This window comes from Pyrgilauda ruficollis, unplaced genomic scaffold, assembly GCF_017590135.1.
Source record: "Pyrgilauda ruficollis isolate IOZ18807 unplaced genomic scaffold, ASM1759013v1 scaffold64, whole genome shotgun sequence".
Taxonomy (NCBI): domain Eukaryota; kingdom Metazoa; phylum Chordata; class Aves; order Passeriformes; family Passeridae; genus Pyrgilauda; species Pyrgilauda ruficollis.
This window is the reverse complement of record NW_024528155.1, coordinates 645,272-666,825: the sequence shown is the minus strand read 5'-3', so window position 1 is coordinate 666,825 and position 21,554 is coordinate 645,272.

The following is a 21,554-nucleotide window of genomic DNA, read 5'->3' as shown; positions in this document are numbered from 1 at the left end:
TGAGAGTTTCAGAAGTTTTAGTGACTCCATATGAGAAGGAAGGGGCATTTTTCTAGAACTTACTCTACTCTTCAGGACTGCTTGTTTGTTTGTTTTTCCCATGGTGTGTTTTTACCCTATTATTTTGTGGGAGCTGATCGTTCTTACCTGGTTGAAAGTAATCTTAGTTATTATTTTTTATTTTAATTTTCATATAATTTAGTCATGAGGGAAATAGTCTTTGCTTTTTGATCTATTATTCTGACTGTATGAAATATTTGATCCCCTATAACATTTGTTGTGGCCAGAAAACATGATAAATGAGGACAAAGACTAAAGCCAGAATGCTGAGTATCACAGATTTGATCGAAGCAGCTTAATCCCCTTGCAGAGCATTAATGAAGGTGTTAAAGAAACTAAGATGCAGAAAGCTGGTTCAATGAAATCTGTAGATGTTTTTGAGCTGAGATGTTTTTGAGATTTTTAAGTATAAAGGAGAACAACAAAAAGAAAACAAAACCAAATAAAAACTTACAAAGAAATAACAGAAAGGAGAATCAGAGGCAGAAGTGCAGAAAAGTTCTAGTATTTAAAAGGAAAGACAGCTTTCTGGGCCATTAGAATCAGTCTCCTGATATGGTGTTGTTACATATAGTCTACTTAATAAATGTTATCCATTATCTTGCTATACGAGCACACAGTCTTAGGCTGTTCCAGATTTTTTATATATAATTTTGTTTCAATCTGAATTCTTATAGCATGTAGTCAATAAGAGGAAAATGGATTCTCTGAAGGAAGTGTGAAGACAGATAAAATTTTTAAGAAACATGAAGCCAAAAGACATCAATGCCAGTTATATGCCAGATTAATATTCACCCATACGGTTCTGTTTTAATAAGGAATTGCCGCTGTTTAACCTGTTTTAATGTGAAAATGGGGATGGTTTGGTGAATAGAAATTTATTGCAAAAATGAAAGAAGTGATGATCTCTAGGTATGAGAAATGTTCTCTTAAAAAATATTTAAAATACTAATCTCTCCACATGAAAGCTAGAGAGTGCCGACACACCTAGAATGAGACATCTCGGGAAGAACATATATAATTCAAGAATGAAAAGTCAGAAGTACAAAATGTTTAAACACAAAAACCAACTCTGATTAATAAGATTGCTAAGATATATTCCAGAGCTAAAATATGCAAAAAACTTAAATGGCAAGTTGAATTTTCACTTAGCTTCTAGGGTGTATATACATATATAACATATACTTTACAACTGAACATTTTTTTAAAAATCTGATTGTCTGTAAATGTTTTGCTTGATCTCAAATAAATATTTGGAAAAAATAAAGTGAATCAGAAATGTACTTTGCAATTATTGTTGGGCTTGGTTTGGCAAATGAGCTGCAAGCTTAGTTATTCACAAAGCTAAAGGAAACACATTTGGTCAATGATTCAGCTCAAAGAATTGTTTTTAGTTTGGTACAACGCAGTTTTCTATAGTGGAATAGCTCTTCATTTGTTTCTAGGAAAACTGAATAAACAGTTGCCTTCAGGATTTTTAACCCTAAGAAAAAATCCTTATACCTGTTTTTTTCACCCACAAGCCAAACACACCTGTGTAACTCTGTTTAAAAAGTCCTGCATATTTAAGCAGCTAAGGCATAAACAGGTATATTCCCCAAAGTGTTAAAATTGGAGATTAAAATTTCTGCAAGACCAACTTCAGCTTGTGATCCACCTATTGTTTTTTCAGGCTGCAAAACCCATCAAATTATCTATTCCTTCATTTCTTGAATGTTGTTTCTTGAAATAGTATGTCAGGTCTTCTTTCTCATGTGGATTTTAAACAAATGAAGCTGCCTAGGTTTCACAGCTTTGGTTGCTCTGTGGTATCACACACTGATTAATAAGGACATAAAAATTTATGTGGGCATGTGATTTCCTGGTTTTTGTCTGCCTGGGGATTTTTCAGTCACTTACAGTACTGGACTGTGCTTCCCCTCTCACCACAAAAAAATGAAGAAAGAGGCAGGCTTCTGAGAAAGGTTACACGCCCAAAATCCCAGCAATTTGGAGACGTGTTGATGCCATCCCCTTGAAGTCAGCACTCCAAAACACTGTGGCAGTGTTTTACAGGTCCCTGCCCATGGAAAGCAAGGCAGGAAGAAAGGCTGTGCAATCCAGGCAACACCAGGAGAGTCCGACAACTGTTGGGAAACTGATTGTACCTTACAAATCTCCTCACTCCCAGCTGAAGGAAGTTTTACAAGTCCTGTCTGTGTGCCACCCTCCCAGGACAGATAGGATCCCATGGAGATGTCACTGGGGATACCAGTATGATCCGTATCCTGGCAAACAGCAAACTGGGAATGTGCTGGGGCCCAGCTGGGATCATCTCCCTGCTGTTCACCTTCAGCATCACCTTGCACTTGGCAATTCCTGTTCACCTCTATCAGGCACAAACAACCAAAGTCTGGCTTTCAAAAATGAAGTTCTCCTGTGTCAAAAGTGGGGAAAAAACAATTCAGAACTTTAGAATAAATTAAATGTTATTTTCTAGACACTACTGGGTCAATATGGGTTAGTTCATTGAGGAAATATAAGCTGGAGATTTTGGAAATCTTAGCATCCCATTGCTCAGTGGCTGCTGCCTTATTTTTTTTTTTAAAGTCTGCTTGGTATCATAACAGCAAGTTTTATCATATTATACTCTTCTTTTTTTTTTTTTTTCTCAAACTTTGCAAAATTTCTAACACAAGCTCTTCTGTCAGTTCAGCAGTTATCTTCTTTAAAAATGAATCAGTCTTTGATTTATTTAATATTAATCTAAACCTGTTTTGTAGCCAGAAATTGTGTAAACCTTCAATGGATTTATTCATCATATATGCTCAGACAACTTTTTCCATCACTTCAGACTAAATATTATTGTTTTAAATAAGATATAAAATGGTTGAAAACCAAACATAAGGAAAGCACTGACAAGGATTTGCTGGCATAGCAGTATGCTAAATAAATAAAGAACAAAGTGTGTGAGAGAAGAATTATATGCCACAGTATCAGCTGGGAAAGGAGAGAAAACTAATTCAGTGCTGGCATTCAGTGCTGGAGAACAAGAACTGATGATATATGCAACAAGAAATATGAGAGCACAGCTAGTTTTCACCAGAAGAAAGTTGATGTTTTCTCCAGTGATTTGAGGGGTTCATGGGAGGAGACTGACTGTTACTCTTGTGATCACAGAATAAACTAAAAAAAACCATCCCAAAAGTTAATATTTCATTTTGTTTCTTGCTTCCCAAGCCAGTTTTCTATTCTTCTGAGGTGAATCAAATTATTATGTGATCAGAAAAGTACCATGGAGAGGGTAAGGTGAGTTTGTCAGGTAGGAGAGAAGGAAACAGGAATGCATCCCAATGGAGAAGAGATATTAATTTAGCCAAGTCATCTTGTGGAAATACACCCTCAGGGGTTTGCTTGCAAAATCCCTTCACAGAAGAGCCAAGTTTCTTCCAACATGCCTAGACCAACGAAGGGTAGGATTTGCACAAACATTTGTGGGTTTGAACTGTAAAAGTTGCAGAATTTTATATCCTGTAGTTATTTTCTTTTGATAGTGGCAAAAGAGTTTTCTGAAAACAGTCTGTGACAGAAAAATAGAAAGCCAGTACAGTTTTCTATTAACATCTTTACCCTTTAAGTGGAACACAGCCATCTGTATTGTGTGTTTGCTGCCAAAGACTGCTACAATAAAAATCACCTCTGTCAAATGTAAAGATCTCATAAATATTATCACTTCATTTGTTCATTACTATAGTACTCACTAGGAGCTGGGAAAACAGATTCAGAATATTTTAATAACAGGTTCACACCTGAAATTAGAAATTTCAGAAAAAATTTAGAATTAGAAACTGTGTGCTAGTTGGATGCATGCTCTGATCTCTAAGGAAGCATCTTCTATTTTCAGTCTTTACAAACTCCAGGGCTCTTCCTGGCCCAGCTTTACTTAAAGCATTCTCAGAATAGTCTGAGCTAGTAAGTCACACAGTTTGTGTTTAACATTAAAAAAATCCCTCAAATCCAGCAGCACAGATCTGGGTCAGAGTTGTAAGAGGGCTTCTTCTGACTGCTGTGAGCAGAGGCCAAGCTGCTGGAGGGACAATGGGAAAACCCTCACAAAGCCTGGAAAATTGGAAAGCATGTGAAGCAAGGAGAATCTGAGAGCTGAACAGGAGATTATCTTTGTCTACTGTTCCAGGATTTATTTAAAATACTTTGTAGAACAAGAATAAAAATTTTTTTTTCTGATTTTACACCATTATTTTTCAATAGTTATTTCATTTGAATGAGGCAAGACTTCATATATGTCTTAGTTTCTTCTACTGAAATAAGTTATATTTTTACAAACCTTTTTAGAAGGTAGATATTTTTAGAATTTATAAATGTAAAAGTCTGCAAATTCTGTACTTGAACTTCTGTTTCCTAAGCTTTCTAAGCAGACAAAGTTTGTCTTTCTTTGTTAATTTCTGTCACAATTTGTAAACTTGTTAATTTTTTAAGAGCTGTACAATTGCGTTAATACCTTCAAATATTTCACAAAATGAAAATCTTACTAAGAACTAAGAAATGCATGTCTTCATAGTAAAAAATCATGCAGCTACTGAAAATATTTGGCTTTAAATTTTGGAACATTATTCCTCTTTCCTAGTTCATTGTTTTCCCCCAAGTGCCTTAATATGCTTGAAATGATGTCAGTAAAAAAATCTGCAGTGTGTTAACAAAACAACTGATCCTGGATATGTCTCTGCCTAAAATTAAGGATGATCTTTCTGAGTTGTTTGTCCAGACTCCAGAGTATACACTTTTGTGAGTGACTGATCTGTTTTTCCATTTATTTGTGAGAAAACAGTCCATAAGCCTTCTCCACTAGTGTCCTCACTGGTGTCTCTGGATTGTTTTTACCTGAATTTTAGCTGTAATACATTGCAGTCCCAGAAAACTCTTTGATTTTTCTAAAAGTTTTCCCTAAAAATGCTGTGGAAGACAGTTGGACTGTGGAGGCAGAGTAACAATTTTTTGCAAAATAGAAAGTGCGTCAGCCAAAAGGTGCACACTTCTCTGAGAAAAGATTTTAAACTAGTGAGTTTTATATGTAAACCATCTTACCTATGCTTGCTGTTTTATCTCATTTTTTAAAGCAAACATGCATTGGTATTTATGTCCCTGACTATTTCACAAGCCAAGCGAAGGACCACTTTCTGTATGTTCACTGCTTGATCTTGCAGAACCACCCTGATCAAAGCAATGCCATGTCAGATCAGATCTAGAGTCAGGAAATGCACATTAACTCAAGAATTACATCTGAACTAATAATCCCCAAGTCTCAACAGTGCTCCAGAACTGTAACATCTCTGCACCATATCTGGACCTAGCCTAGATTACACCTGACAGCTCAATGCTTCTGCTTTATTTTGCCTTGTACTTTTCAGGGTAGGGCTAGGATGGATGAAGTCCACACCCCACTCATGTCTACACTGACATAACAGTGTCAGTTTCTGCATGTTTCACAAATCTTCCTCTATCTTAGGTTAGAGGACTGCTTCTGTTCAATTAAGATTAATATATTCTTTTTTTCCCATCCAGTGCCTGTGTATCTCCTTTAATGATCACCTCAGTAGAAAATAACCCACCAAAATAAATATGTACACAGAAGCAGGCATTGTGTTAATTAAACTAAAACTGATGATCTCCTGGCTGTCACCATTTCAAAGTCAACATTTTCATCCTGATGTCATGAAAGTCACCATTTCCATCCTGATGCCTTCCCATTAATTAAATTAATTCACTTTTGTGGTAAAGAGCCAACAACTTTTGCAGACCTAGAGGCATTCATTTTTTTCCATTTTTTCCGCCTTTCTCACTGAGGGAAGCTGATCCAGGTGTCAGTCATGACAGAAACTGTCACAGAGTAAGAGAATGTGTCACTCATTTGAAAAACAGCATCCTGCTGGCCTCTGAAGGCACCAGCATTTCTTCTGAGTACTGGTACGAGCAGACTTGTGGCTGTACAGGACAGGCAATCCTTAGCAAGCTGCAGCTCAGTTGCATTTGGTCAGCTGAAACCCTCTATTTAACACTGGAGAAATGTACCTCTGAGCTTATATTTTACAATTTGTATTGCTGCAAGCTGCACTTTACAATGTATGGTTTTCTTTTGGCATGTCTATTCCATGCTGCTAAATTTTATTTTCTCACAGACCTACTGCAAGATACTAAGCATTCATTTCAGGTGCTGAGGGAGTTTAATAACATTGATCAAAGGGTCTTCAGTTAAACTTTGGCAGCAAAGTAACTCAGGCACAAGTTTCCTTTGGAACACTGTTGGCATCGCATTTTATACTAAGCAGTGCGGCTCAAATCAACATGTGGGAAATATTTCTGATATCTGACACAGTTTCCTAGAGCTGCAAAGACTTTGAGGGAGCAAAGGGTTCCTCAATACAGTATTTGTATTGCAACATTGTGATTACATGCTTCCAAAAAATTAATGCAATATATAGATGCGATACATTCATCATCTTCTTTTTTCATTCCCCACTTGGAGCTATCTGTAACCTCACACTGGTTGCAGCTAGAAGTCTAGGTGCTGTACGACCCTGTTTTTTTGGTCAGAATGGCTTTTTATGCCTCACACATTTTACCACTTATGTGAAAACCTTTTGGAGAATGTGGTATATCTTATTTTGCTGCACCACTGTAGCTCAGTTGTGATCCAGAGAATATAGCCCGTTTTCTTAGGGATTATATATCTATCTATCTATCTATCTATCTATCTATCTATCTATCTATCAGATAAATGTACCCTTCAAGTTCAAATTTTGTTCATAATGAATAGTCCTGCTAGAGAAAAATAGATTAAATTGTGCCCTAAGTTGCACAGAAACCTGTCAGTTTTTCTCTGTGGTCCTCAGAACTACTCCAAGTATAATTTAGGATAATTTGGGGCATGCTCCTTTATACAATTCAATATCTCTGTATGATTCTCAAGTCATTGTTTACAAATGTTCATTGTATTAAAATATACTTCAGATAAAGGAAAATTACCATATAAATAACTTCCAGTCTTCATCTACATTTCTATTTCCAACCCATCTAGGCTTTTTCTTATGACATTTTGATACAAGAAATCATATGAAACTTAAATATATTTATTATTATTTTTATGTGAACTGATTTTTTGTCACTTGGCTAAAATAATAAAAACAGGTAGTGAAACGGGCTAGTAAGGACATCTTAACTGAAGTTAATTTGTTTCTATCTGAGCACTGCAGTGTTTTGAGCTGGAAGTTTAAGAAGTGTGCAATAGTATCACATAATTCTAACAATTGTTTTGTTCCCTTAGGAGACAAAAGAATTTGATTTGCATGTCAGTATTTTATCTACTTACTCTTAATGTGGAAACTGTAATGACATCAATGAATAAAAAGAGGCTAATATAATTAACAAAAAATGTGGCATAGGTAGATTTGAATTGACAATAGCATACTGGTATTTTTCCAGTTTAATTTCCACTGGGATGCAACATCTAACCACAGTCATATTGCAAACTTCAAAATTTGGGATGCCTGCCTTTTTAATGCTTACCCCCACCTCCTTCCCCACCTGCCTATCAAGGTGGCTGCAGCGCACACTGTGTGTCTCTGTGGAGCTTGGAAACTTCACTCCTTGAGCCCTTTGTCTTAAGCCAGATGTGGCTGGATATGGCCAAGAGTTCCAAAAGTGAAACATGGAAGCAGATGACACAATTCCATAGCCTTGTTTCCTCAGACAACTATGCAGGAAACCAAGAGAAGAACATGAAGTTAAATTAAAATAAAATAACCTGTGGAATCTTAAAATCCATATGTGTCAGCTGGTTCAGTAAAGACAGACTTTAAGCAAAAGGTGAAGAATTTGAACAGTATATGTGTTTTTCTCCCAAGGTTTCAATAAAAACCTAAAACCTATACTCATCTAAACCTGCACAGATTGCCATATCAGGGCCAGACCTGTGCTTTTTAAAATTACTTCTAGTTGCTTTTTAATTTGTGGTGTTTTAGACAGAAGATTTAACAGATGGGTTGGATTTTATCTGATCTCTTATGGCTGGCTGCTATACTGAAAACAAACCAAAATATGAAATAAACACATCTGGGTTAAAAAGATCAAACACAAAATAATCTGAACTAATGCCTGTTTTGCTTGGTTTGCTGAAAAGCACAGAAATTTTGTGAATGAAGGACCTTTGATTACAAAGTTAGAACTAGCTACCAGATTCGCTGTGACAGCATGTGGATGTGAAGTTTTTCTTTCTATGCCTTCTCCTTTACTGTGCCACATCCCATTCCCTACTGGAATCTATTATATCATCTAGTACATAAAGAGAGTTATTCTGAGCTCTCAATAAGATGACTAACATCATTAAATTGATTTATGAGCAATGTGCTTGGTGCTAAATCACAGCAGATACAACTGCATTACTTTTTCTTCATCCATGCTAAATATTTATATATAAATATTATATATATAATATTATATATAAATATATGCTAAATATTTATATTCCATAGTTATATGTTTTAAGTTGTATTAAGATGTAGAATGGTCTCAAAACAATATTCTTCACTGAAGTACTCTTAATCATAAATAAGGAAGAAACCTTGCCCTCTTTTTAGCTCTTAACATTATTTAAAAACCTATGGCATCAATATAATATTCACTCTCAATTTTAATAGAAAGAACTGAAACAGGTAACTTCCAATATTTTAGTTCCATTTCCTTATAAATGGATGAATTTGTACTTCATCCTGGCTTGGAAACAGCAGAACATTGGGGAAAACTGAATTTAGGTGCAGTGTTCCAGCTCCTTGCCACAAGGAACGATTGCAGATACTTGAATTTTGGGATAACATTACTCCAGGGCACAGAGTGACCACACAGAATCTAAAAAAAGAAAAAGCCTGTTTCACTGAAAATGTTCTGTGAGTAATCCTCAGTGTCTGAAAAGCTGCAGTCATATTGAATATTGCCAGCTAAACTCTTTCATGTTGACTTTAAAAATACAAAGCAGAACCACTTGCAGAAGTAAAATTGGGGTACAAAAGTTCCTTGCTCTCAAGAATAATAGTTGATGCTGTATCTGGGTAAACTTTAACTACAGGATTAGAAGTCAATGGGAACTCTCTCCAAAGCATACTCATAACCTGACCAAAATATTTTGTACTGGAGATGAAACATTTATCCATTTCAACAAGTCTGATGGCTATTCCCCAGTGAATCAGGTGATTTATTTCTTTAAGCATTTCATCAACAACCTCTTTTGAACCTTCTACACTCAGCGAGAAAAGCAGCATCTTAAACTTTTTAGTCTTGGTGAAATAGACCATTTCATAAAGAACACACCAAAATGGATGTGCTTAACCTAAGAACTTTACTTAAGAAAATAAAAATTCTTCTGCTGTAGAAATCATAGTGATGAACTGCAGAGTGTTTTTGTTGACAGTTCACATCCCAGAAGTGGGACTGCTTGATGCTATTTACATCTTCTAAATGACCAATCAATTTTTAGCATGAAAAAGGAATATTAAGCAAGTTTGCTATGTGGTTTAAGCTATCTTAAGAGGTGGTTCAGCAGCAGAAATTCAGGAAGCATACCAGCATTCTGTAATGAGATAACATTGGACAGACCACCAGAAAATGCTCTGTGGACCACAAGTTTGAGATGATGTCTGAAACAAGCCTGAAACACACAGTTTCCATGCTGTCACACCTCTGCCTCTTTTCTTCTTACACTGGTAAAACAAAGTATTTTAGTTGCACACTGAAATGACAAATTTTATTATGGCTGTATTGTACGCTGACTGCAAAGTCTCCAATACATATACTTTCAGTATTGTTCTCTGTAGAGGGAAACGACATTACAGTTCTATTAATAATCTGTTAATGAAATTAAGGGCTCAACGCCTACAAAAAGATTACTGTTGTTACTACACCGAAAGATTTATGTAAGAACATAATGAGATTTTAGCATGAAATAAACACATTTTAATAAAAGAATAGTGATGTCCTAGGTTTGTGGAGTAGTGTATTTAAAAATACCTTGCAACTGCATTTGAAGTAAGTTCAGTATTAACGTCAATGTCAGGTTGTTTAAAAACACTTTAAAAAAAAAATAATAAAATTAAAAACACCTTTTAAACAGTAAGGCATTTGAACGATATGAGCCTTTCAGTCCTCTCTGTAAATAGCTATTTGTGATGCACATGGAACCAGTACATATCCTCGTCTGAATAAGTCTTTTCTTACCTACTTCATTCAGTGAAGGAGCAAGATGCTTTAGTATCCACTATCATCAAAATATCCGTGACATTCAGGTCAATGAAAAAATTTTGATTAAAGGGTTTTTTTTTTTCTGTAGCATAAAACAAAAACACCTGAGATTTATCCTGTTGAGAGTTATTGAAGTCCCTTGTAATAATTCAGCAAAATAGAAAATGCATGCCTTCAATCACCAAAATGATGCAATATTCTGGGTTCTAGTGGACCCCTGCTTTGAAATATCCTAATGACTGAATCTCACTGGTCCAAAAACGTGGAAGTTCTTTTCTCTCACATTCAATCTATACATGGCTTTTTAGCTGCTCCCTACTGACAGAATATGCTGGATTTTTTTAAAAAAAGGTAAAATTGAAGAGATTCTGAAAATTTTCCAGAACGAAAAACAGTCACAAGAGAGCCAACACTCATTTAGGGACAGACAGAAAAGAACCTATTTCTGCCTAGGTTCATTAAATTCCCATTCTGACTCAAATGCCCACCTGTCGTAGGTGTGCTACGTGTTGTAACTTTGCACCTAGTATATATCTGCTATCTTGATGAATGTCAGCAAAATGTGTTCTTGATTAAACTTCAGCAATAACCCAGGACTCAAATTTTATTGCTTTGGAAACTTTTTTTCCCAACAGGACCTGTAAAATTAAAAGGCTCTTTTTTACAAAGAAGTAATTAAATAGAATCAAAAGGGATACAGCAAAAGAATTATTTTCTTTTATGGTGGTAATTTGTAAATAGGTAAATTTTCAATAATATTCAATAGGTCAGAATTCTCCAAAGAGAGTAGAATTGTAAAATAACTGATAGTGACTGTTATGTACTTTAAACTTGTCAAAAAAAATACATCAGAAAAATGTATTCCTTGGTATTTTAGTCCATTATATTAGATACTTAATAAAATTAATCTTAATAAAATTAGTCTCCAAATACTTTCACGTGCGAAAAATTTATTTTGATGGTAGACCCACAAGCTCTAAAATTGTAAGAATGTCTTCATACTTACATAAAGGACCTGATGCTCAGCAATACAGCCTTCAATCAATTTTAAACTGCTACCCATAAACCCAAATCCTTTCTTGGAGGTGGAACATATAGAGTGTTGAACTACTTGGTGCTGCTATACTGCTGAAAGGCTTTTGTGTGCACTTGGAATAGCTGAAGTTAAATTACTTTTTAGAGATGTGATAAAATATTGAGCACTTTTTAAAGTAAAGTAAGATTAAATTATATAAATACAACTGAGATAAAGCCAGAGGATTTTTCTTTGGCCCATATTTCCTTATTCAGGAATACATATTTCAGTATTTCCTTATTCTGTCGTTATATCTAGGTACTCAAGATGCAGAGTTTATCTTATTTAAGTTTCTATAATTAAGACAGATGGACGGAGTTACTACTTCCTGAATACCATCTCCTGTGTTGCAGGACAGTTAAAAATCCTGGTTTGTTGTTCTTTTTTTTTTGTTTTGGTTGGGTTTTTTTTTTTGGGTTTTTTTTTTTTTTTTGTTTGTTTTTTTTTTTTTTTATTTTTGGCTGGTAGTTTGCTTGGAGTTTGGTTTAGCTTGGGTTTTTTTTTTGTCTGGGGGCTTTGTGTGGGTTTTTAAAATTTGTCTGGTGGGGTTTGGTGTTGTTTTTTTTTTTCTTTGTGTTTTTGGTTTTTTTGCAGGTTGAGAAACCAGTAGCAGTAGCAGTGATCGGTTTGACTGTCTTACAAAAATAGCGATGTTGATATTTATTCTTCTGATAATTCACTCTCACCTTGCATGTAAAAATGCAGCTTTAGAGTTATAAATCACAAGAAAAAATAAAATCCAATCCAGCTGTTACTGTAGGAAAGCTGGATACAAGAAAGAAAATAGTAATGATTTATTTCCAAACAATAATAGCATAACCATATTCAAAAATGAAATTTAATACTCTGATTCCTATATGGTACATGCAGTGTGAGAACAGATATGTATACTTAGGCCAAATACAAAAATAAATTGAGCAAACACTGTCAACACAAGAAAAGAACTCAAACCTGTAAATAAACACTGGGGTCTCAAAAACCATTTAAATTAGAAAAAAATGTGATGCTATCGGTTTTTGGTTCATTTTTTCTGGTGGAAGTGAGATTCAAGAAAAATTCTATTTGTTCAAAAAGGCTTGCCTTCCCCATCTGCCTTTTAATTACTAATTGAAATTTATTAATTTGATTGCTTTTCCCACTTGTCCATCCATCAGTGCTAGCAAAGACAGTCTTCATATTCTGTTTCTGGGTGCTGTTACTGCTCTTCCATTGAGTCAAAGACTTTATATCCAGACTATTTGAAGCCACACACTTTTTAATTTTTGTCTTCATTTTATGCTGCATTTATCCATTAAGACATATTATTTCTCAGACTCAACCAGAGAGTTTTCTCTCTATGTCTATGGAAGACCCTAGTTACTATATATGCCACTTTCAATAATGTCCTTATATTTATCTTTCTGAAATCCTGTTAAATAATTTGCCTTTGCCTAGAGCTTAGTTTCTCCCAAATGATTTATGGGTTTCTCTGAGGTTCCTGGATTCCAGCAGTATATAAGACATAAGAAAATATGCTCTGGAAAAAGTGGATATGGACTTTGAGGCACAGGAATACTTTTTATATGGAATATAAAAAGAGGAGGCTTATTTGTGTATTTAAACTTCTATTAGCCTCTGAAAAGTTACTAAAGGTGCTATTAAAGTATACAGTCCTGTCTGTATGCATAATTGCTAGCTACCAGAAACTCACACTTTTTGGACTGATTTTTTTTCCTGCAAGTGCCTGAAACTCTGATCTTTAGCAAGACACCCAGTTTCCATTCCAATAATCACTTCCCTTCCCTTCCCTTCCCTTCCCTTCCCTTCCCTTCCCCTTCCCAGAACTTCTCTTCCCTTTTTTTCTATTCCTTTTTCTCAAATAAGTTGTCAGTCCCTGTGCTTGCTTTAAAGGCTGACTCTCTACTTTCATGAGATGAGCATATTTCCATTTACGGTGACAGTGAAATTTTCTTTATGTGTTCAAAAAATAAATTCTCATTCATTCATAAATACATTTATTTCATTTGTCATTTAGAGCACATCAGCAGTGCTTTAGCAGTGCTAAAAATGCTTCTTTCTGAGTGGTTTCCTTATGTTATTAGCTCACTAACCATTATTTATCCAAAAAACACTCTAATCAAAGACATAACTATTATGGATTCCAAGGAGTAAATAGCCAGGGATTCAGTGCTTCACAATTAGACTGAGACCCTCAGTTCTAACTGTCAGTAAACATATTCTGCCTTCAGATGATCATGATTTACATAAGCACTCTCTGATAAACATTTATTTCTCAGAGAAATAAATGAACACCCAGAACACCCAGAAAAAAAACCTCAGCATCCTTTCTATACTGGATATTGGAAATAAGACAAAAATTGTCATATGTATTCTAAAGGAAAGTCATCCTACTTTTTGCATTGTAAAATAATATTGATTCAGTAATGTTGCCTCAGGAATACTCTTTACCACAGTATGTATCATGTCTAATATTTGACTCCAATATTTGTTGTCATTTCATTCTTCAGCAAGACATTAAATAAAATGAATTGCCCTTGGCACAATGACAATGAAGATAAATGTCAAAACTGCTTCATCCAAAACTAAATGAAAAGATCTAAGCATGCAAAATCAGTGTGTGCAGTCTTTGTGGCACTAAATAATGTACTATATAAAATTTCAAACATCAGAGTTGCAATTTTTTGCAACTTTTCTCCAACACAAAATATGTTCCTATAAATATAGATCTATATATAAAATAATTAAATATAATTGTAATAAAAACTTGCATTATGCTGCCTTGTTTGAGCAAAAAAAAAAAAAAAAAGGTTATTTTGGAAAATTACACTAAAAAATGAACAAATGCAGAAAAGACATGAGGTTTGATTAACACTGAAATGAAAATAACAGACAAGAATTTAAGTGGATAAATTCGGTCACACACATTCTCGTTATCCAAACATTTCAAAGTATTCTTGGTATCCAAAACTTCTCAGCAAAAATAAAACACTTTCAAAATACTCTACCATCAAATTAGAAGAGCATTCAGACACCAGAATAAATAGTAGTGTTAAAAAAAAAAAAAAAACAACAAACCAACCAAACATAATATTTAAATCCCTAATGGGTAAAATTTAAAACCTGATAATAATAATAGCAAAAAAACCCACAAGACATCCTCCTGGTAAACTGATTGTTTCTATGAAGATGAAGAAGTACATGAAAACCCAGCAGGAAGAACAGCAGGTGATGACTGTAATCTTTATCCTTCTGTATCTGTGTAGTAAGTACACTTTTATCAGATACATGAGTCCAGTGGGCAGAAGAACAGAATGTATTACCTCTGCAGTTCAAGCATTTGAAAATCCCTGTGTTCATATTTTTGCCTGCAGCCCTAATCCGTCTGTCCTTAGAGATGTATTTAAATTGCATTCCCTATTTCAATCAAAACTAAAATATCATCCCTCAAGGATTATGTCCATTTCCTATTAATGGGGTCTGAGAAAATTTCAAAGACATATTTTAGCTTAGAAAGGTTCATATTTAAATTATATATTCTGAGTAAATAGATCTGCCCCTGTCTCTGCTTTGTCAATATGATCCGCCCAAAAGAAAAATATGCTGGTTGTAGAATAGGTTGTAAAAAGAACACCTGCTAAATATTAATGTAGGCAAGTAGAGACGGTAACCCAGTAATACTTGTTTGAATTGAAAAAATATGGAAGGCTAGGAAATAGTTATCTTCTGTTTATCTAGGTAAACCTTTTCTTCTAGTATCAGTGTGGTTTCTGATTATGGCAAATGTAACAAGGCCAAAAAATCGGTTTTTCCTATATGTGTTACAAGACTCCTGGTAAAATTCAGTATATCTGTTACCTTTAACATCTATGTTCCATCCATGAATATTGCCCTAAATTGCTAATTTTTTTTTAACATGATCATGTTTGGTCAAAACTTATCTCAATGATCTGGAATAATGAAGGATTCATCTTAAGTAGCTTTAGTTAAAGTTAAGTGGCTAATCTAAATCAGCTTCCCATCTGCTCATGCTTCATGCTAGCAGAATCATGTATATCCTGAAGATAACTTTATTTCCCACATAATAGATCTCAAACAATGAGAAAGAAATATTTTTTTTTCTCAGCTCTTTTTCCACCTACACTTTAATGAGATTCTCACAGGAAAAAAAAAAACCAAAACAATTCTTTTCTAATTCAGGAGCTATCCTACAAGTACTTAAACACACATTATTGACTCAATGTGCTGTTGACTAGGAAAAACAGTAGTGGAAAGGAAAGAATTTTAATGTAAATGAATCGTTTAGCATTATACTGTCAACAGAAATTAAAAATAAAGTGAGAATAATCATTTTTATACTTGTGGCAGGACATACATATTTTCATCCTGTTAAGTATCCAGGTTGAGTGGAAGTCAAGTCCTAAGCAATTTAATTTTTTTTCTGCCCTCTGTATAGATTTTGTCCACACAGATAATCATCTATTTTCATATGCATATGGGTTAAGCATAAATTAATTAATTTAATTAATTAAAAGCAAATTCAGATAATATATTAAAAGAATTTCTATGCTTGCCTGAATGACAGACTATTTTAGTCTCAAAGCTTCATTCAGGATAACAGGTAATATTCAATGTTTGCAAATTTTAGATTTTTTTAAACCTTTCTGCAGTAACTTGATCAAAAATTTATACCCTTCAAAACTCTGACAACCAAGTATTTCCTGCTGAGTCATCCAGCTGTTTCAGGTGGCCTCTGACATTATTCGTATGTATCATAAGGAGCAGAACAAGCTCTCTGAAAACCTGACAGTACAACACAAGTGTAACTTTCACATTTATTCTTGGGATCTCACTCACCTTCTTTTCCTGTGTTCCTTCATCCCAGTGGATTACTAAGCTAGTAATATCCACTATATAGATATAGATACAGATATAGATATAGATATAGATTAGATAAGATATAGATATAGATAGATATAGATAGATAGATTAGATATAGATATAGATATATAGAAAGATATAGAATTCCCAGCTTCATATCCCAGTTGACAACTTCTCTCCCATTTATAGAAATGTTACCTAGGTCATGCTCCTGCCTCTCTCTTTGAAAACCAGGCATAAATCTTTCCTGTCAGGTTACAGTGTGCATCAAAAGCTTTTGAAGATGAAGACTGTGAGACATATGGTGTTCATTTCTTGTCCTCTTCAGTTCCACAGCCCTACTGCTTCCAGCAGACTGAACTGATTGCCATCACAAGGCTGCTCCACAAGCCAGCCAAGGGAAGGTAGGTGGTACACAGGAAGCAGAGATGTGTGCTGTGTGATGAAAATTTCTGACTGAGGAAAGATCTGGTATGAAACCAAGGAGGTGTCTGTGGAGACCCTCCAGGTCTATGTCCAAGAGGATGCAACAGGATGATTTGATGCAGATCTGTTACAGCTTGCCTGACTAAAATGACCTCTCTGAAGCTGTATACAGACAATTAAGAGGAATCCCTTGATCAGAGCCCTTGGTCCCTTATAGGGATTTTGACGACATGGACATCTACGCAACAAGCAATACAAACCTTAAGCATCGTGGAAGTGTCTTCAGAGCACTAGGTTTGAATTTCTAATGTGAATTTAGGGCCCAGCCAGGGCCCTAAATACTCTGTTTGACCAGCTGCTCAATGAGGGAAAAATATTTGTGAGTGTTAATTTGGGTTGCAGTGACCAGGGGAAGATGAGATCAGGATTTGGAGAAAGGCAAAGAACAGCCTTCTGGATAGAAGATTTTGTTTTCAGGACAGCAGATTTCTACTTATTTAGAGTATTGCTGATTAATACCCTTGGAGTCTAGTTCAAGGAGCATCCAGAATAACTAGTTGACTTTTAAAGAAATATTATTTGGAGCTCGAGACAAAAGGGCCCCTTCATGCAGGTAGACCAGAAATTTCTGTCAAAGGCCTGAACCATTACACAGAGAACTTGCATGCTAGAAATCATACAGGAAGTGAAAACAGGGACAGAAATCAAAGGAAGTCTATAAAAGTATTGCTCATTCAGTTAAGGATAAAAAGGTCAAAACCTGATTAGAGCTAAAACTAGTTAGGGACATAAATGTAATAGGAAGAGTTCTTACAAGTATGCTACTATCAGAAGGAAATTCATAGAAAATACAAAGTGCTGAATGGGAGAACCAGTAGACTCATAGATTATATGGAAAAGGCTGAATTATTTAATGACATTTTCACCTCAGTCAAAGCCTACTTTTTAAGTTCTGCACATACCTGTCTTATTTTGGAAGCAGGCTTACAAGAGACCAAGAAGTAACTTAAAATGTTGAACTTAAGTACAGGATGCAAAAAATTTGAAAGTTTGAAGACAAAATGATGATATATATTTCATATCAAATGATAATATTAATTCATATTCCACAGGCATCAGTTCCAGGAACCTAATGTTCAGTGTGTCCTCTCCTTTTTCATGTCACAATTTAGATCTTTTAGCTATGTCTTATAATGCATTTTCAGTTCATTTTTGGCTGCATGTTTCAAAAAAATAAAATTGAATTTACTTACCTTTTTGGTTTTATTTTTGAAAATATCTCCCTTTTGCTATTCTATATTTTATCATTGTTTGTTTACTGTATTCTTTGTATACAATAAAAAATGAAGAAATTTTAAATCCTAATTAAGGACTTAAGTGTGAGGTAGGATCCTCTACAAAATCAGAAAAGTAATAATTTTGCAAAGTAATAAAAAGTTATATAGTGATTTAATTCAGTTAAATTCATTCCACTGAAAACAACACATGGGTAGTTCAAAAAGAACAAAGCTGTAACCAGCCAGATGGAAATACTTCTCATCCATTTTCAAGATATTCTAAATTAACTTAGAAGTCTCTATTTAAACAACCTATAGTAAAGATGGTGTCCTCAGCTAGCTTTAGCACACAAATACCATGCATTTACTTAAACAAAAGATAAAACCAATACAAATAACTGAACTAAAATAAGCCCGTCAACCATCCTGCAAGATCTCCTTCCCAGGAAAAAGAAGAGGGCATATGATCAACAGAAATTAATTCCCAGCAGATTAATTACATTAGTTTTATAATGTCACAGTGGCAACTGTGGTTTGAAAACAGAGGAATGAGCTAAGCAGAAGTCTCTCTCGGCAATATGAAAGCAGAGAACATTACAGAGAAACTGGAGAAAAAGCATTTGCTCTAAAAATAGATAGATGAATTTTAAAAACAAATGTACTGTCCTATTTCATCAATAGTACCACAACTGTAACAGTGATAGTCACACCAGTAATAAATATTTTGCTCACTGAATTACAATAATTAGAAATGTATGCACTTTTGCAGATACAACTTGAAACATTTTTCTCTAGGAAAAAGATATTATTGTAAAATTATTTTTCTACAAAGTATTTATTGCTGTTGCAAAATCTGTTTAAATGGAAACAAATAATAGGCTAAATCAAATAAATTTCATTGCATTCCACACTACATATAGATTTTGGTTCATTTATAATCTTAGATGGTCTAGCAATTTAATTTTCAAAAGTTTTTAATCCTATTGACTGGGTCTTCCAGTAATACATTTTAGGTATTAATCTCTCTAACAAAAGAAAGTATCAAAGTCTCCACTATAAATAATGGGTTTGTCATATGCCCAATTGCTGTCAGTTTGGTAGAAATGTGTGAAAACTCCCCGGTTATTCAAATACAGGCAATTCAAAGGGAGTTTGTCTGATCAACGTTGGGCTCAGATTTTCAAAATCTCAGCTTCTCAATCTGATTATCCAGGTGGTTTCCATTTGCAACTTGCAATGCAAATATATTTATTGGTAAGGGATATTTATTTCAGTGAAAAAGTTAAGGAAACAATTAAACAGACACATATGTTTATTTTAAAGAAATAAGAAATCAGCACTAATCAAAAGATTGCAGGTTTTCTTTTTAATTTGGGATTGTTTCACTTCCTGAAACATTAATCTCTTGCTTGACATTAGTCTTCTTAATAACTACACATGTCTATTTAAATGTCAGTAGATAAACCTCAATATATCACATTACTGAACAAGTGAATTTTTTATAATGACATAACCTCCAGAACATCATCCCTTACCTGTCTTAAAGATTTTTTTTTTCTATGCTTTCCATATGAAAGCTCTTGGCTGGCTTTGCTAATTTGTTTGTTCCTCTGTAAAGTACATAGTACACATTGTAAAAGTAGAATTTTCTGTCCTCTGGTTACAGTTTATGTAAATGGAATACTTGAGCCACAAAAGCAGCTGACAGTGATCCAGACCACAAATATATAAATTCATCTTCATTATACTCACCCTGACACCACTGGGTCTTCACTAGAAGCAAAATCAGGATCACTTCCTTTAGCAGCTCTCAATTACTATTTTCCTTTTCTTCTCACAGCCCCTAATTCCCATAAACTTTCAGCATATGCATTTTGATTGAAAGAGTTCCACAGCTTCCCTCCACCTCGCTTAAACAAACACTTTTGTGTTATTTTTGAGCTTCCCAGTGGCTGGATTTGTTTGATGTCCCCTGCTACTGCACACTTGATGCCATTCATGATCTTGTCACTCTACTTCTCTTTCACACCTCTGTTGAGCAGAAGAATTATTACCTGCTGTCACTTCACAGACAGAATCTAATTGTACCATTTTATTTTTCTACCTTTTCATTCATTCTCTGAGGCTTTTTCAGTTTGATCACATTTTTTGTTTGTTTGTTTATTTTCCAATCAAGGAACTGGGCATAGTATTTAAAAAGTTAAATATCATATTAGGCTATTGCATATCTGTTGATTGATACAATGATGAATTTAATGTTCACTTATTTTCTCTGCTGCATTCCTAATAAATGTTAACTGCATACTTGCATTTTTTCTGACCTCCTAAGCACAAGACCAACATTTTCACAGAAACATTTAACTGCTAAATTAAAGCTAAGTGAAATATGTAAAACATAAAATTGTTTTCATATCAGTTTATATTTCTCTTCATTGAATTTAATTTTTAATTTTAATAAATTAAAATTAATATAGTCAGTCATTCAGGGCCACTCCTATTTAACACCTTTAATAACTTAGTATGATCACCAAATTTGCCACATAATTATACACTACTTTCCCAGCATATTCACATGTTCAAATATATTTTGAGACACATGCATCACAGAATATGTCCCCTGGAACTTCACTCTTGTCCTCTGTTTCCTGTGAAAAATCACTATTTTCTCCAATATTTTACATCTTTTTATGAATTCAGGAACTTTCCTCTTAGCCAGCTGCAGTTTCCTTTGTGTTTTCTCTTAGCCATCTGTGCAATTTCCTGTGGTGTTTGGTAATATTGACACTGTTAGATGTGTTCTGGCTCTTTTTAGAAAGTCATTATTAAAGTTTGAACCCTTTTGCCACATACTGATTTAATGGACCATACACTTTCAATCTAAAACTAGCAACATAGTTGCAACCTCACATCTCAAAAGCTACCAAAATAACTTTAAACAAAGAATTTCACACCACAGGTATCATTTGGCTATTTCATCCCTGAGTGTCTTTAAAAATCTTTGGGGTATATACCTTCATTTTGTTTTGTACCACCTCAAACTGACAAACCATGACTTCATATGAGCTCCTCCACAAAAAAAAAATTAATGTGTGAGAACCTACAGAAGTCCTTCCACACAAGCACAAGCAGAATTAAAGTGCTCTGACCATTTTGTTACCGTAGCGTCTTCTAAGTGCTTCTGTTCTCCTTGATTATCTTTCAGCATTACAGATGGTGGTAGAAACAGGACTTCTTAATTCTTGTTTCTTTCAACTATTTTAGTCAAGAAATCTCAACTGTCTTGGAACTGATTTGATTAATGTTGCTCTGGGTTTGTTGTTTTGGTTTTTTTGGGTTTTTTTTTTTGTTTGTTTTGTTTTTTAAAAATTTGTATTTAGTCTTACATTTTTCCTTAAAAATCTTCAGCTATCTGAAGGACATCTTGCCCTCAGTAACATCTGATAACCTGCTGATTAGCTGTGTGGTTTCCCTTTTACCCTTTCTCAAGCCTTTCTAGCTAAGCAGAATGTATTTGCTCTCTGCCTTCAATAATACCTTAAATAGTCTCTGTGCCA